The 16,898-nt window shown below is 50.1% G+C and overlaps 1 protein-coding gene and 1 pseudogene across 3 annotated transcripts in view; both read right to left on the reverse strand.

Annotated features, from left to right (window-relative positions):
- LOC135907588 (excitatory amino acid transporter 1-like) overlaps positions 1 to 16,898 on the reverse strand; it is a 273,341-nt gene that overhangs the window by 124,040 nt on the left and 132,403 nt on the right. The gene's annotated exons all lie outside the window — the stretch shown is intronic.
- Positions 1,467 to 10,247, reverse strand: LOC135907599 (uncharacterized; annotated as a pseudogene).

Raw genomic sequence — 16,898 nt, forward strand, 5'->3', positions numbered from 1 at the left:
AAACTTTCAGACGTTCAACGAGAGAACGCAAGCAAGTGCAACGCTTTCATTTCTGAGGAGGAAGCAGGCACGTACCCAGGGGGGGGGCCCGGGGGGGCCCGGCCCCCCCCCCGAAATCAAGTGGCATACCCCCCCCCCTCCCCACCCACGCCACCACTCCTCACACATTCCTAAAGCGCCGCCAGATCAATGTTGAGACTTGGCAGCTGTTCATCGGTCAGCATTATGCTGCCTTTTTCACTCCTTTTAGATGGTGGTAGTTATCGGCATCTCTTGTAATGTGAAGGACAGTTTTCTCATAAATTCTGCGCCGGCGCGATTAACTTGCGATGCGTTCAGTTGTCACCATCTATTCAACCGTCACGCGCATAGCTGTTGCTTTTGTTAGTTCAACCTTCTTTGTCTAGGCTGATCCTGGGACCAGGAGAGGGATGCGGCTGTTACTCAGCTGGTCTGTACTCTCATGGAACGAGTTGAGGCCGGAGAAAACGCCAATTCCGTTTAACTTATCCCTTTGCTTCATTGTTTCCTTGAGTTACGGCTCGCCGCGACGCTGGCAGATGCCCGGAATCATATACACGTGATATGGATTAGATAAGGTGGGAAATAAAATAATGTGAAAGAGTGTCCATCGTGAAACCCTGCAATAACCATTAAACCCATAAGCAAGATGGCTGTCGCCCATTACCTCGTCTGTTTTTCCCTAATTGTATAGCATTTTTCGTGCAAAATTGGCAACTGGAAACAAAAATCGCAAGGAGTTGAGAAATTAAGCGATCTACTAAGGGAGAGAGCCAAGGCAACAACCAAACTGCAAGCAAAAGCGAATAATAAAAAAGTTAACAGTTGTTTATGAGAATATTTATGGAACAACATCTTTTTATTTAAAAAGGAAGCAGGGAAAACGCCGCCGGAAGTGGAGAACAATTACTTGTTTTGAATGACGCTTCTACAGTTATCGGTGGAACCGCCTCACGTAGCCACTTCTCTGCTGTGCTTATGTGGGTGTTTTTCTAACCTTTCGCGGTGAGCGCAGTACGTCTAGAATCGCAGAGTCCTGCGCTCTACGCGGTTGTATGGGACTGGCGGCCGCACAGCGTTACGCTATTCGCGGAACTGTCAAAAGTGATCAACAAGGCGAAAATAACTGATATTCGAAACTATAACATGAGAAAGAATGAAGAAGCCGTTAGAAATGAACGCAGCCTGAAATCAGTAGAAAAGAAACCTGGCATTGGACAAACCATGATGTATGCACTAAAAGATAAGAAGGATAATATCATCAGCAATCTCGAAGATATAGTAAAAGCAGGGGAAAGATTCTAAGCGGACCTGTATACAGTACCCAGAGGAGTCACGATACCTCACTTAGAAACAGTAGTGAACAGGATACAGAAACTCTCCTATAACTAGCGATGAGGTTTTACACGTGTGACACAGCACGTCATATCACTTCTCCCTTTCTTTTAAAGCTGCAGTCTTTGCACGGGTCTTCGTTGTCGGGTAGACCTCCGTAAAACCGCCGGTCTTGGGGGACAGAGAGCCTGTTCGACTGGGAGGGACGTTGCTGGTGTTGTCGAAGGAACAGGTGCGGCGCCAGTTGGTTCTGGACTGGCCAGGCTGCACCGGCCTTCTGGCGTTGACGTGGGCCAATTCTTGTTGCCCGGGCTGGGTTGAAGCGAGTCGGGAGCCCCCGCTTTTGGGGTCGCGGGTGACACAGGCACGCGACGGAAAATTTGGTCGAAGTGACGCCTGGCTAGGCCATCTGGAGTGTCAACCGTTACAAGCCGCGAACCCTCTGTGCTCTTCACGATGCCTGGACGCCAACGCTTCCCTTGGCCAAAGTTGCGCTCCCACACCTGGTCGCCGGACTGGAATTTGGGAGGCTGCGAGTAACTTCGAGGTAGAGAAGGGACGCAAGTATCCAAGCGTGAACGAATTTCGTAGTTCAGCAGCATCTCTAAAAAAGACTTGCCGCATGGTAGTGGGGTACGTCGATAGCCTAGTAGCACTCGCGCTAGTTTTGTTTCGGGATCGTTCACCATCGAGTGCTGAAGAAGGCCATCCTTTATTGTGCGGACCGCGCGCTCTGCCAGACCATTAGATTGTGGGTGGTACGGCGCTCTACGTAGATGAGTTATGTTGTTGACAGTCATGAACTGGGAAAACTGCTGACTTGCAAACTGAGGCCCGTTATCTGATACAACTGTTTGCGACAAGCCAAAACGAGCAAACAATTCTCGAAGCCGCGCGATTGTGACTTCTGCGGCCGTCGACCTGACGGGAAGTGCCTCGATCCATTTAGTATGCGAGTCGACGACTATCAACAGCATGCGTCCCTCTATTGGTTCGGCGTAATCAATGTGAAGCCTTGACCATTTGGTTCTCGTTTCTAGCCAACAGATAGGAACCTATCGATGAGGCATTGGCTGAGCTTGTACACATGAGATGCACGAACGTGCAAAGCTTTCGATCTCACCATCCAACCCAGGCCACCAGAACAGCGTCCGAGCCAGTCTTTTCATCGCAGATGCACCCTGGTGTTACCGATGTAGCTCAGCGAGCATGGAGACTTGCGCTTTGCGGGGTACGACGATGCGATGACCCCAGCAGAGCAGGCCCTCTACGCTTGACATTTCCAGTTTTCTGCAAAAGTAAGGCTGAAGGTGATTGTGACACGGTGACAAGCGTTTAGTCCATCCATTCAGTACAAAGTGCTGCACAACGCTAAGGTTTCCATCTCCGTTCGTCAGCGCCCGTATGGCATCCGCTGGCACAAACGAGCCGCCAAGGGTCTTTAAAGACAGCACGGATTCTGGTAAGGTGCCCGATCGACAAACGTCTGTTATCGGCACGGGCAAGCAGCTGAGTGCGTCCGCGTTGGCGTTTTCCTTGCTGGCCTTGTACTCTATATGCGGTAGCTATATTGGCTTAGAAACAGAGCCCATCTCTGAATACGTGCCGACGCCATTGGGGAACAGATCGACCTTCTCGTAGAAGTTCCACCAGTGGTTGGTGGTCCGTGACCAATACGAACTAGCGGCCCAGCAGGTAGTCTCGAAACTTTGTTACTCCGAATACCCTCTAGTGCGAGCGCTTCCTTCTCGAGCTGAGAATAATTCTTTTCGGCGTGTGTTAACGTGCGTTAACGGAAGGCAATGGGCTTATCCAATTTCCCAATTGGGTGTGAGATTACGGCACCTAAACCCGAAGGAGACGCATCGCATTCCAAGCGCACTGATTGGTTGGGATCAAAATACGTCAGAACAGGTGAAGTCAGAAGTGTTTGTTAAGTCTTGAGATATGAATTTTCCTGCGCCGTTCCCCAGTGCCATTTATGCTCTTTTTTAAGAAGGTACAACGGGGCCAGTATCATTGACATGCGTGGCAAGAACCGCTGATAATAAATCAACAGACCCAAAAACGAGCGCAATTCACTCACATTCGTAGGCCGTGGCGAGTCGCATATTCCTGCTAGGTTCTTCTCAAGCGGATGCACGCCGTCTTTGTCGATGCGATGGCCCAGTTAGACGATGAGTCTTGGGCGAAAAAAGCCATCTTCGCATTCAGCTTGATACCATTTTCTTGAAGCCTGCGCAAAATGTCCAGAAGCACTGAGCCATTACCATCTTGACGTTCCTTCATCAATACATCGTCCACATACACCTGCACGGCTGGAAGACCGGCCAGGACCGTTTCCGTGCGCCGCTGAAAAATCGCGGGAGCCGAGGCAACTCCAAACAGAAGACGGTTATAGCAAAACAACCCCTTGTGAGTGTTTATCACGGCTGATTTCCTCGCCTCCTCATCCAAAGGGAGTTGGTTATATGCATCCTTAAGGTCCAGTGTTGTGAAAAATAATCCACCACGTAGCGACGCGAAAATGTCTTCAATGGTTGGTAAAGGGTACTGCTTAGTTATGCAGGCAGCATTGATTGTGGTTTTCAAATAGCCGCAGATGCGAAAGGACCCGTCTTTCTTCAGTACTGGTACGATTGGCGCCGTCCACTCAGAATGTGCTATGGGCGATAAAATGCCTTGCTCTACTAAACCGTCCAGCTCAGTTTCCACTTTTTCACGAAGAGCATAAGGGATTGACCGCGCCTTGTGGAACTTCAGTTGGGCGCCTTCTCGAATGTGGAATTTCACAAGTGGCCCCTGAATGTATCCAAGTCATGGCTCAAAAAGGGCAGAACACTCGGTTCTGAGGCTGTCAGGGTCTGCTGACGTCGATTGAACCGCAGCGAGAAACCCGGACGGCGAAAGCGAGAACGCTTGGATTAAGTCCCTTCCGCAAAGGGTGGGACCCGAACAGCCGGTAACGATCAGTGTGGCAGGTACCGTCTTCCCCGCAAAATGAGCTTCAAGGTGCAGTTCACCGACAATGGGTAGCTTGCGCAAGTAACAGCTGAGCGTGTGTTTGCATTTCAATAAGCGTGGCCAATTCAGGCGGTGCTTTAGATATACCTCCTGCGTGCGAAGTGATAGAAAACGGTGATTCCGTGTCAATAATCATGCTCAAGGGCACGCCGCCCCAGCGGATAACTCTGCGGAACGCCTGGAGCAAAGATTTCTTTTCCCCTGATTCCTGCAATGTGAAGACTGATGAAATATCACCTTCCCCCGTTTTGGATACAGCGCTCTGATAATGAACTGCGTTAGCGATGCCATCGCGCCAACGACTAGCCCAGAGCCCCGATTGGGAGCGGCATTATCTTGCGAAATGACCAGTCTTCTGATAGCGAAAACACTGCTCCTTTTTGTGCGGACAGGAGCTTGCTTCGTGACCGTAGTTTCCGCAGCGTGCGCACTCAGTATGGCTTTGCTTATCTTTGGTGAAGGTCTGATATCGGCGCGATTTACTCGCTACAGTGCCCACCGCTCCCTCATCATCAGGTCTAGTCAAGGCGCTTACTTCCAGTGCGCCTGTCCCTGCCGCTATGGCAATCGTTTCAGCTTGGGCAAGTGTGAGCTCAGTTTTTCAAGCAGCGTCTGCTGCACCGCCCGATTTCGGATGCCACAAACAATGCACTCCCGTAACATATGGTCCAAACTGGTGCCGAAGGTACAATTATCCGCAAGCTTGCGTAGCTCAACAATATAGTGCCGGACAGATTCGTTGGCATCCTGGTCCCTTGTACAGAACTTGTAACTTGCGGCAACCTCATTTGTCTTCGGCGCATAGTGGTTATTTAGGATGGTAAGTGCGTCCTTGTAACTCAGGCCATTTATTTTCTGGGGGGCGCAGTGTCCAGCAAGAACGCCTACCGTGTTCGTTGAGAGTGACGAAACCAAGAGCGCCCTTTTCTCATCTGCCTTATTATCATTTGTTTCAAAAAATGTCTCCAGGCGAGTCAAGTAAAAATCCCACTTATCTTGATTTCCGTCGAAACTTGGGGTACCGAGGTTCGTAGCGAGGGCCATGACCGCCGATGCTCCGTAAACTCGATTACTTCCAGTACCCAGCAGGGCTCCCAGCGCTACCGAGACGTCACTGTTCGCGGCGGGGGCTCCGCGGCGTGGTCACCCTCGTCGCCCCTGTTGTAGCGGGTGGCAGAATGACGGAGACGATCCAAGAGCACGTACCACACTGCTTCATTTCAGTGACAGCAAACTATATATATATATATATATATATAGGCTGCTTGCTTAGGACATAACATAAACGAACGTATCGTGTTTGACACGTGTGGCACAGCACGTCATATGAACTGCCACTTGGCTACTTATAAATACGCTCTACACCTTTGAATAAAAGTTTCTTTTGTTCTACTGACTACACTGATTCTTCACTGGTCTGGCGCCACTGCAAGTACGCCATGGTTATGCTACAATGAGCTGCCTAGGCTATTACTGCATAAACACATAAACATGCAGCCCATGCCCAACTAACTCATATAACCTGAGTGGAGCTTATTTTTTATATGTCGAGCTATCAAAATAGAACACGCATGTATGATGCTAACAGTCTCAAGTGGAAAATCCTTGCTTGCTGCCATGGGTGAGAGAGGGAGCATGCCTGTCAGGGTACTGCTTAATTTTGTGCGCTTTGGTAATGTTTGTACCTTGCTGAAATGTTAAATTAGGTGTACAAAGTAGTAAGGTGGCAACATATTGGCCACCCAGGTTGGCAAGAAAGAATGCAATTGTTCGTTTTCACTCAAAATAAGCTTTCTTATCCGCAATGTGAATTTTATGCTTTCATATAAATATTCCCCTTAGAAACATCTCCTGAGTATACATATATCTGCATAAGGTCACCGCTATACATACATATTGCTTTAATCCAGTCATAATGAATTGCACACTCATTGCTTAACCTTCAATTCCTGGCTGCATGAAGTTAACCACTTATGCACAACCTTTTGGCATACGGTGAGAACTTCATTCATCGCTGAGCACATCATTTAAGGTTTATTTTGCTTGGAAAGTTTACAAGCAGGAAGTATTACATTTCTAAGGTGCATGTTTCATGCCTCATCTTTGGTGCCTTTATATATGTAAAAAGAAATGGCATTCCATGCATCTAACTGCTTTAAGCGCAATTGGCAGAGTGGAAAAAAAAAGCATGAGCAAGCGTATCAGCAAGCTGTACTCGGAGCCTCACACCCGTGCTCAGTGGTAAAAAGGTGTGTCTTAGTGACCTACGCAAATGCATTCCGCGGCAGATGTGCATGTGTTCCGTATTCTTGCCAGCTGTCACTAGCACTACAGAAACCGTGCCACCGCGCTTCCGGCGAGACTATCACTTTCGCGTGACGCAGAACGCAGCACGTTGGATAATTAGAGAGGTTCTGTTGAACCAGCTAAGGCAGCGCGCACTGAAAGTAATCATCCGAGAATACGTTGCATGCTGCGACGTGATGCGATTGCAATACATCTGTTAAAGGTGCAACACATACGCCTGCAGAACAGAATGTGGCAGCCTAGAGTCGCATTTTCACCGCGACGCGGAAACTTGAAATCACATCTGCAAAAATATGCCAGTGTCGTCTGCTGTAGAGGAGGCGATGTCTGCAGTCAAAGGTAGTTGCCAGCCTTGAACACCTTTGCTCCACCGAATGGTTGCCGGCTGTCAACTGGCCGCGTCGCCCTATAGAAGTGCGCGTGCGATCCGCTCGTGCGGATTGAGCGTGCACCGAGTTTTGCGACACCACACGCCTTTTGGGCGTCCGCACGGGGGCGGTTGAGGGCGGAACGGACGGACGGGCGGTTTGACCATGTTTGGGTCCTTAACGCCTGCTTCACCTCCGCGGCGGGTTGGCCCGGCATTGAACTACCTTCGTGATCGGCCCACGTATGGGGAATGCTTAACGCCTGCTTCACCTCCGCCGCGGATCGGCTCGGCATTGCACTACCTCGGGGATCCGCCCACGTATGGGGAGTGTTTTGCTTACTACACGAAAATTTCCTTGGACGGCAAAGGTATGCAGCTTCGCTGTAAAACTAGTGGCGCCACCGTCGCCTTCACCTCATTGAGCAGCCCCGCAGGTCGAAGACCCCACTCACAGCTGCATAGAGCGTTGACAGGCGTTTCACACTGCTGGATTTAGTTTAGATACTCGGTGGCGCAAACAGTTATTTTGTTCCCCACCAACCTGTAGTCAATAAAATGGAGAAAAAGTGACGAAAACGACGAAAATGACGCAACAAGGAAGGTGCCTCGAGCAGGCGACTGCTACTGAGAGCGTGAGTTCCCTTAAGTCAATGGGCACAGTCGAAACAGCCGGAGCTTCAGGATAAGGCGGCGGCTGCACCGCCGCAGTGTCCGCGTTTTTTTTTTTTTGCATCACGCTCGGCGCTTGCCAAGGCGCATGTGGGAGGAAGTACCTCTTCTATACTTAGTTTCATAAGCTGTTTGCAGCGCTGTGAAAGGTAGGGGTCTCTTCGCCAACCAGGGCAGCACGAGCACAGCAAATAGTCCGTCGAATGCTGGAGCAGCTTAGGGCTACATTGAAAACGTCAAACCCAAAAACCTTGAACAGTTAGCAGTGAGAATTTTAAAGTATAGAGAGCGCTTTCAATCAGCCGCGAAACTGTTAGCAAGGACCCGCACGAACACAACTCCTCGGAGGCCTGTTACAAGGTGGTGATGCGATGTCTTTCGGCAACATGGCGTCGCCCGATTTGATTGTGTCCCCTGTTTGCGGTGTGCGCTGTTTCCCCAAGCTGGCGAAACAGATAGCTTTAAACGTTCTTGAAGGGCTTCGCGTGCAGGGCGGTAGCAGTTCCAGCTTGAAATCGCTGATCAAGAGGATGGCAGAACACACCCACGCGCATGAGCGAACGCTCGACCGGTGGACAAAGGAGACGGAGAAGGCAGGTAGAGTGTTGTCACGGAAGAAGCGTAGTGGTGCCAAAGGCATTGAGTGGACAAGCAAGCTGGATTCCAGAATAATTTTGTCTGCGTGTGTGTAGAAAAAGAAATGGGGCCAGTTCCTTTGGAACGGGCGTTGCCCGTCCGAAAAAACAAAACTAAGAAAGAACAAAAAGACACCAGTGCCACTTGCTACAGAAATAAACAAACTAAATGCTAGCACACGTCCTTTACATAGATGGAGCCATCTGTCATTATTAGAAGCGATTGGAGGACTGGTAAAATAAAAGTAGGGAAACGACAAAAACGGAGACGTACAAAAGCACAGCTAGTTCGCAATAGGGGATCAGATAATTTGGTTGTGGGAGTTCATAGTGCTTTTTTTTCTTTTTTATTGTTTAACCTGGGCGGGATATCAGGCAGTATAATAGCCAGAGCTTGGTGGCGCAACACACCGCCCCGTTCCAAAGGGGACGCTCATGACATCCATCCATCCATCCATTCATCACGGGGCGACAGGTGCGTAGGAACACAGTTTGCTGATGTGCTCCATTCTGATTCGCTAACCGGCCCCTACCTTCCACAGCACTGCAAACAGCATGTGAAACGGGGTATAGTATACTCTAGTTGTTGCTACGCGGACACGTCTCGTCAAGCCTACGGGCACCGCAATCGCCGAACGATCTCAGAAATTGGACGCGCTAAGCGATCGTAACTAACTTTTCAGGTGTGTTTATGAGGAAGCGAAAGCCCAATTGAATAGTTACTGGCGGTAAATGAGAGTGACAGCGTAGCCACCACTTGAAATCACGGTTCAGCGGGAGCCATAGGTGCGAAAATGTTCGACAAAGCTATTTATCAGCGTCCGTACAGATCACTCGCCCAAATCGCCAAATAACGTACAATCGCCATAACAAAAAAACTTGGAGGACGCTTAAGCTTCACCTTCAAGAGTGGAACGCGATAGCGCTATCGCACCCTGTGGTATTGACCGAAGGTGGAACTCAGACTCCAGCCGTCCCGAAGTAAAAAGCCGTTTATTTAGCATATACAACCAAATATATAATGAAGAACAGGAGCGCCCCCTGAGGAATAAAGAACTGAAATGAATAACGAAACTGAATATAACATACTCCCTCCCTTATGTTTAGTGGTTAGTTGTTAGTAAGTATTAATAACGAAAACCCCAAAGCATGCACACTGTACTTATTTACACATATTTACAACTTATGTACACAATGACAGAACACATATTTACAACACAATGCCAGACCGCGAACTAATTGGTCTGATAGTCTTGGAGCCAGGCCGGTCGCCCGCGCTCTCGGGTCGGCCGCGTTGGACGTCGCACAGGCGACGGGCTCGTTGACTGCTGCTGTGGTATGCCAGGAGACAGCGCCTGCGTACTAGGAGAAGGAGGCTGTAGCACAGCAGGCTGAAACACATCGGGAGACAGCGGCTGCGGCGTGGCAGTCTGTAGCGCCTCAGGAGACCGCGGCTGCGGCGTGGCAGGCTGCAGCGCGTCAGGAAGCTGCGACGTGGTGGGCTGCAGCGCATCAGGAGACCGCGGCTGCGGCGTGGCAGGTGGGACTGGTTCCCAGGTGCCCCTCTCTGTAACCCTGGAAAGCTTGGAGGCATTCCACGTACGGCCGTCTCCAAGTCGGAAAGAGGCTGGTCCCCTCCTCTTGATCACCTCAGTTGGTGAAGAAAAGGCGCAGTCTCCCTTGAACCGAACGGATGGTTTTTTGATGCGGACAAAATCGCCTACGGCTATTTTCGTCTTCTTGGCGGCTCTCCTTTTGTCCGTGTAGTGCTTGCTGCTTTGCTGCTTACGCCGAACCCTTTGACGAAGTCGCGTCAACTCCTTGGCTGGATCTCCCGCAAATGCTGGTGCCGAGAAACCCACAATATCCAGCCTGGTTCGGGGCATTCTACCATGCAGCAGAGCTGCTGGGGCGACCGCGGTGGTGGCGTGCAGAGTACAGCGGTAAATGGCAAGGTATTCTGTGACAGCTTGCCGGAGTGGTCGTCTTTCGAGAAGTGAGACTTGAATGAAGTTTTTCAATGTGCGATTGAAACGTTCTATTTGCCCATTGGCTTGGGGATAGTATACTGAAGAATCTGAAAGACTGATGCCTCTGTGTTGCAGGAAAGTTATGAACTCACGCGAAGTGAACTGAGGTCCATTGTCACAAACGATCTCTTCCGGGTAGCCTTCACGGGCAAAAACACTTCGTAAAAAGTCTTTCACGGTGCTCGTGGACACTTCGCTGCAAAAATACACCTCTGGCCATTTAGAATGGTAGTCAACAAGCGTTATAGCATATCTGCTGTTGTAAGCTGCATGCTCCAAAGGACCAACAATGTCTAGGCCAAGCTTTTGCCACGGTCGCTCAGGCCATTGAACAGGTTGCAACGGTGCTGGTGATGTTTTGGCGGACTTATCTGCCTCCAGGCAGATATGGCAGTTTTTTACTGCCGTTTCCACTTGCTTATCCATTCGTGGCCACTAGAACCGCTCACGCAGTCGCGCCTTCGTGCGCGTGATACCCGGATATGTCTCGTGCGCGGTGCCGATGATCTGAGCCGTGAGGGAGGACGTAACAACGAGGCGCTCTCCACGCAGAAGCAGGTTATCGACAACAGAAAGTTCTTCCCGAATGGCGTAGAATGGTTTCGCCTCTTCTGGTATGAACTTCTTTGGCGGCCAGGAACTCAGCACGAATGACTTGACTGTTTCCAGGCAACTGTCGTCGAGGGTGGCATGCCTGAATTGCTCCTTAGTCACGCAGGATGGCTCAATGAACGAGACAATTTCTTCCTGCTTAGCAAGCTCTGCCTCTGAGGCAGGTGCTGGTAGCCGAGAAAGTGCATCTGCTATAGTGTTTGTGGACCCCTTGCGGTATTCAACAGTGAAATTGTAGCAAAGCAGTCGTGCATTCCATCGGGCAATTCGGAGTGGGCGTCTTCTATGTCCTTGTGACGACAGCAAGGACACCAGTGCCTGGTGGGCTGTTCGAATTGTGAAATGGCGACCCCACAGGTACGTGTGCCATCGCTCACACGCCCAAATGCATGCAAGAGCTTCTCGTTCACCGACTGAATATTTTCTCTCTGCAGGCGACAGTGTACGAGATGCGAAAGCGACTGTGCGGAGCTCGTGGCCACTTTGTTGCTGCAGGACTGCTCCCAGCCCACAGTCGGACGCGTCGGTCGACACAATTACTGGCAATGATGGATCGAACATCTGGAGGACTGTACTCGACGAAAGCATTTCCTTGACCCTCTGGAAACTGCTGTCTGCTTCGGCAGACCAGATGAATGGCTCATTTTTACGAAGTAAGACTCTCATAGGCTCAACCACTTGTGCCAAGTGTGGAACAAACTTGGAGTAGTATTCTACGAGACCCAGGAACGAACGAAGGGCGGCCACATCAGTTGGCACTGGTGTGTTAACTATGGAGTCTACTTTCTCTGGAAGTGGCGAGATACCACGTGCAGTGACCTTGTGCCCTAGAAAGGCAAGTTCTGGAACGTCGAACAGGCATTTGTTGTTCAGTTTCAGACCTGCGTTCTTGATCTTTTGCAGCACGGTCTTCAAGTTTGAAAGGTGTTCTTCTGCAGTCTTGCAAAAATGATGACATCATCAATGTAGAATAACACGCCAGGGCAGCGGTGAAGGATTTTCAGTTCAGTTCAGTTCAGTTTATTACCTTAAAGGTCCCCCGTAGGGGCATTACATAAGGGGTGGGTTTTTATAAGATAGTAAAACATCGTCATAAATAATTATTTAACAAAATGGTCGGTTACAAGTTGAGTGAACGAAGATGGACAATTCGTATTAGCGATGTTGGCGGGAAGGCCATTCCAGTCTGTGGCGGTACGGAAGAAAAAGGAGGCTGCGAAGGTGGTTGTCCGTGCACGTGGGCGTGCCACTTGAAGTGGATGGCTGGTGCGATGAGATATGCGTGCTGCTGCTGTTCTCTTCTTCATTTCGCTGGTTACTCGCACCGAGGGAGGAAACTTCAAGGCGCCGCCTTCCGTACATTTCTTTTTATAAATTAGATAGAGGCCTTTATTATAACTTTTGATTGTGCGAAAAGGCATTAATCTTGATTACAAATACAAATGCAGCAGTGAAAAGTGGACAACATTGCCGAAAGTTTGCTTTGTTCAACCAGTATTATTTCGTATAAACGCGTTCCTTTAAAAAATGATGACCACAAATGCCAACACCACCCGAGAGCGATGCAACTACTATGAGCACGCGTTATGAACATAAGATTTTCGTGGTGCCAAACGACGGGGAAAATGTGGCGATACGCATTCCTTTCGGCAGCCATTGCACATGGCTGCTCATTAGCATAATTCGTGCGGCTCGTCGCAGCAAAAATTATGGCGGAAAATTTCAGCAATGGCGGCCCAGCGCAACGTCACGCATCGTCAAAATGAGGTTTACGAAACAGCCCTTCCTGTGACGCTCCTCACGAGATATTCCTTCAGCCAATCAGCAAGCTGGCATGGCGTATATCTTGGATCGCCACCACATATTCGCGCAATTGCAGATGCATTGCACTGGCTTCTGCACGCTACCACTCACATTCTTTTTGAAGCGCTAACATCACAATATATCTGCCAAGGACCAAAAAAATGTATTAGTCCATAACATTTGCAGCTCCACGTCACGTTTCGTCATCTTGATAAAAACGCAAAATGACATTTCGCAAAACTTCCGTTTCACTGCACAAATTTCAAGGCACGTGAGCTCTCCACAACCAATCAGAGAGTCAACATGGCGGATAATGGCGGCCGTGCAGCCGCCATGCGTGTCGAGAATAGCACCCTCTGATTGTCTGTCGAGAGGTCACGTGCTGTGAAATTTGTGCCGGAAAGCGGAAGTTTTGCAAAATGCAATTTTGCGTTATCATCAACATGACGAAACGTGACGTGAAGCTGGAAATGTTATGGACTAATGCATTTTTTGGGTCCTTGGCAGCTATATTGCGACGTCAGCGCTTCAAAAAGAATGTGAGCGGTAGCGTACAGAAGCCAGTGCAATGCGTCTGCAATTTCGCGAATATGTGGTGGCGATCCAAGATATGCGCCATGCTAGCTTGCTGATTGGCTGAAGGAATATCACGTGAGGAGCGTCACGGGAAGCGCTGTTTCGTAAACGTGATTTTGACGATGCGTCACGTTGCGCTGGGCCGCCATTGCTGAGATTTTCCGTCATAAATTTTGCTGCGACGAGCCGCGCGAATTATGCTAATGAGCATCCATATGCAATTGCAGCCGAGAGGAATGCGTATCGCCACACTTTCCCCGTCGTTTGGCGCCATAAATATACTTTGTCCATAACGCGTGCTCATAGTATTTGCATCGCTCTCGGGTGGTGTTTGCATTTGTGTTTGGGGCCATCATTTTTTAAAGGAAAGCGTTTATACGAAATAATATTAGTTGAACATAGCAAAGTTTTTGCAACGTTGTCCACTTTTCACTGCTGCGTTTGTGTTGTAATCAAGATTAATGCCTTTTCGCACAATCAAAAGTTATGACAATGGCGTATTTTTTATTTATGAAAAGGAATGTACGCAAGGCGGCGCCTTGAAGTTTCCTCCCGCGGTGCGAGTAACCAGCGAAGTGAACAAGAGATGGCAGCGCCGACGCTTGCGTCGCGCAGGTGGATATCTCTGGCGCGCGCAACGCTATCGGTGAAATTCGGCCATTTCTCAGCCAGCCGAGTCGGGCTGAGTCACTTGCGTTTCACGAGATGTCGATAACGTGGCCTAGAACGCGCGCGCATCCCCACTGGTAGGTCGCGTGTGTTGCCTCAAGGTAGAAAACAAGCGCATTGGCGCCAACATACGATGACTCATTCCATTTCCCGGGGACCCGCATCTTACCTAATGAAGCAGACGACGGCTTGTACGCAGCAGACGACGGAAGTGAGAAGCGTTTTCGACGGAATGATCATGCGCTTTGGACTGGCTCCTTTATTTTTACAGCGGAGGAAAACTGTTTTCTTTTACCGAGAGCCTTACGTTCAGCGCCTTCATTTCAGTTTCTTAGGCAAAACGACAAGTTGGCGTCACGTTACGAAAGCAAAATCGGGCCATCGGCGCCATTTTAGCCGCGTCGGTCTGCGTCACGCATCGAAGAAAATGGCGGAATGTCCAGAATAGCACCCCTGGCGCGGAGAGGAAGGCAAGCTTGGCGGCACGTGAGTGAGGGCGAAGATTAGCGTCACTCGGTGCACCTTCAAAGCATGCGCCCGATGGAGGTAGCAGCGCCGCGGTGTGGCCACGCAGCCGCTCCTGCGCCGGGTGCCATAGGACTCGTGTTTTTCATTGCGATCGTACGTTATCGTAGCACACGGAAACCACAGAGACTCAAAACGTTCGGAGCATGCGCATTGAGGACATTAACATTGACGTATCTAATAAGTTTCCGTTTGGTTGCAAACGCTATTCAATAACTCTAATAATGCAACTGTTTACACGTACTGAAAAAAAGAAATTGAATTCCAACGAGCATTACCGAGTAAAAAAGAAACCGATCAAATACAAAACAACAAAAAATATAAGAATTATTACATGTGTAATGAAGCAGATGCGCTTCGTGTTTCCGATAGCAGCTCGGAGACGACGACGACCCGTGCTGTGATAAGCAAGAGCGCTCGTGTTGTTCGCTGCTGCCAGGCTGCTGTTTATTTGCTGCTCCTCACCTTTAATTAAACATCATTACATTTGGAGGAGATGCTGGGTAACCAAGTCGCCCTGGAGCTCCGAAATCGTACGTTGCCCACCGTCACCATGACTGATCTGACCTACGCACCGACTGTACCCATGGCTGCCCATGTCACTTGCGCCGGCGTTTTGCGTCAGCACAACCCGGCCATTATTTCCGGGACCGCAGAACATGACGTGGAAGACTGGCTGTCCTCCTATGAACGCGCAAGCGCTCAAGTCGGACAACCGATCTAAACAGACTAACGTCATATTATACCTTCGTGACGTCGCAAATCTATGGTTTAAGAACCACAAATCTGACATATCGAGTTGGTCCGCATTCAAGACGCATTTCGCCGAAGTGTTTGGCCGCCCCACTCTCCGCAAGCTACGCGCCGAGCAGCGTCTACGCCAGTGAGCACAGCAACCGGGCAAGACTTTATCCAGCTATATTGAAGATATCTTCTATCTCTGCAGCCGTGTTAATCCGACGATAGCGGAGGACAAGAAGAATAACCATATTCGGAAGGGTGTTGAGGACGACTCATATCAAATGCTGCTGGTCAGGAGTCCTACCACTGTCGCCGTATTCTTCAACCTGTGTCAGAGTTTCGATGAATTGCGCCGCCAACTTAACATTGCCCGCCCAAACGTTTCACTGGCTGACTCGGTCTCGGCCATTGCAGATGCCGCTGGCCATACTGATCCTTCTGGTCTTGTCGTTCAGCTGAAGAATTTCATTCACGAAGTGGCCCGCCAGCCATCGCTGCTCCCTCACCATCAGGAGCCGGCCCCAAGACGGCCTCCAATCGTACAACAAGCCGTCCGTGCCCAAATATCTGACGCACACCACCCGCCAGCTCCTCCGACGGCACCACTCTCTTATGCCGACTGCCCGTTGCGGGTCACACCGCCGCCGCTCAACTATGCCACCGCTATCCCACAGCCACCCCCAACGTCATATTCCATCCCATCCCCAACGCACCAGATTCCCCCTGCTCCCGTTCCACGGCAGTGACCCCAGCTTCTTCTTCGAGCCGACACGCAGCGCACGCCGGACAACAGGCCTATTTGCTTCGCTTGTGGCACTGCTGGTCACGTTGCGCGCTTTTGTCGTCGTAACATGCCCTCGAAAGATGAGAAATTCGACCTGTTTCCCCACACGCCACAACATGCCACCGAGATGCGCTGCCAAGATGCCGCTGACTCGCCGCTGAGACCCTTCGATCGCGACCGCCGTTCCGACAGTTGCCATTCTTCGTCTCCACGTCGACGGTCACTGTCGTCTTTACGTCGTCGGCCACCTACTGCCGAGGGAAACTGACTAGCGCAGTTCTGGAGGCAAGAACTGCAAGCTCATTGAACTTTCTAAGGCCTCAATTTTCAACACAGTATGTCATTGATGTCCATGTCGAAGGAGCATCCGCTCAAGCGCTTATTCATACCGGGGCCGCAGTTTCCGTCATCCATGAAAGTCTTTGTCGCAAGCTGAAAAACGTCACAACCTCTCCATCTGGAATGACACTCTGCACTGCTAGCGCGCAACGCATTCATCCTACAGCTGTATGCACCGTCCGTGTAGTCATCCAAGACGGTTTGTACATCATCGAGTTTTTTGTGTTGCCCTCATGTTCTCATGATCTCATCCTAAGTGGGACTTCCTGTCACGTCATAGTGCCATCATCGATTGTTCTCGCGCGCACATGGACCTTTCGCCCCTATGCGACTCGCCCTAGGTCGACGCCAACCTCAGTGTTGACAAAGTATTCGTTGATGATGATACTGATCTACCACCGGAGATGTCGGTGCTTGTGACCTTGTCGTGTACTGCCGTGCCAGGCTCAACTGCGGCG

This window comes from Dermacentor albipictus, chromosome 1, assembly GCF_038994185.2.
Source record: "Dermacentor albipictus isolate Rhodes 1998 colony chromosome 1, USDA_Dalb.pri_finalv2, whole genome shotgun sequence".
Classification (NCBI taxonomy): domain Eukaryota; kingdom Metazoa; phylum Arthropoda; class Arachnida; order Ixodida; family Ixodidae; genus Dermacentor; species Dermacentor albipictus.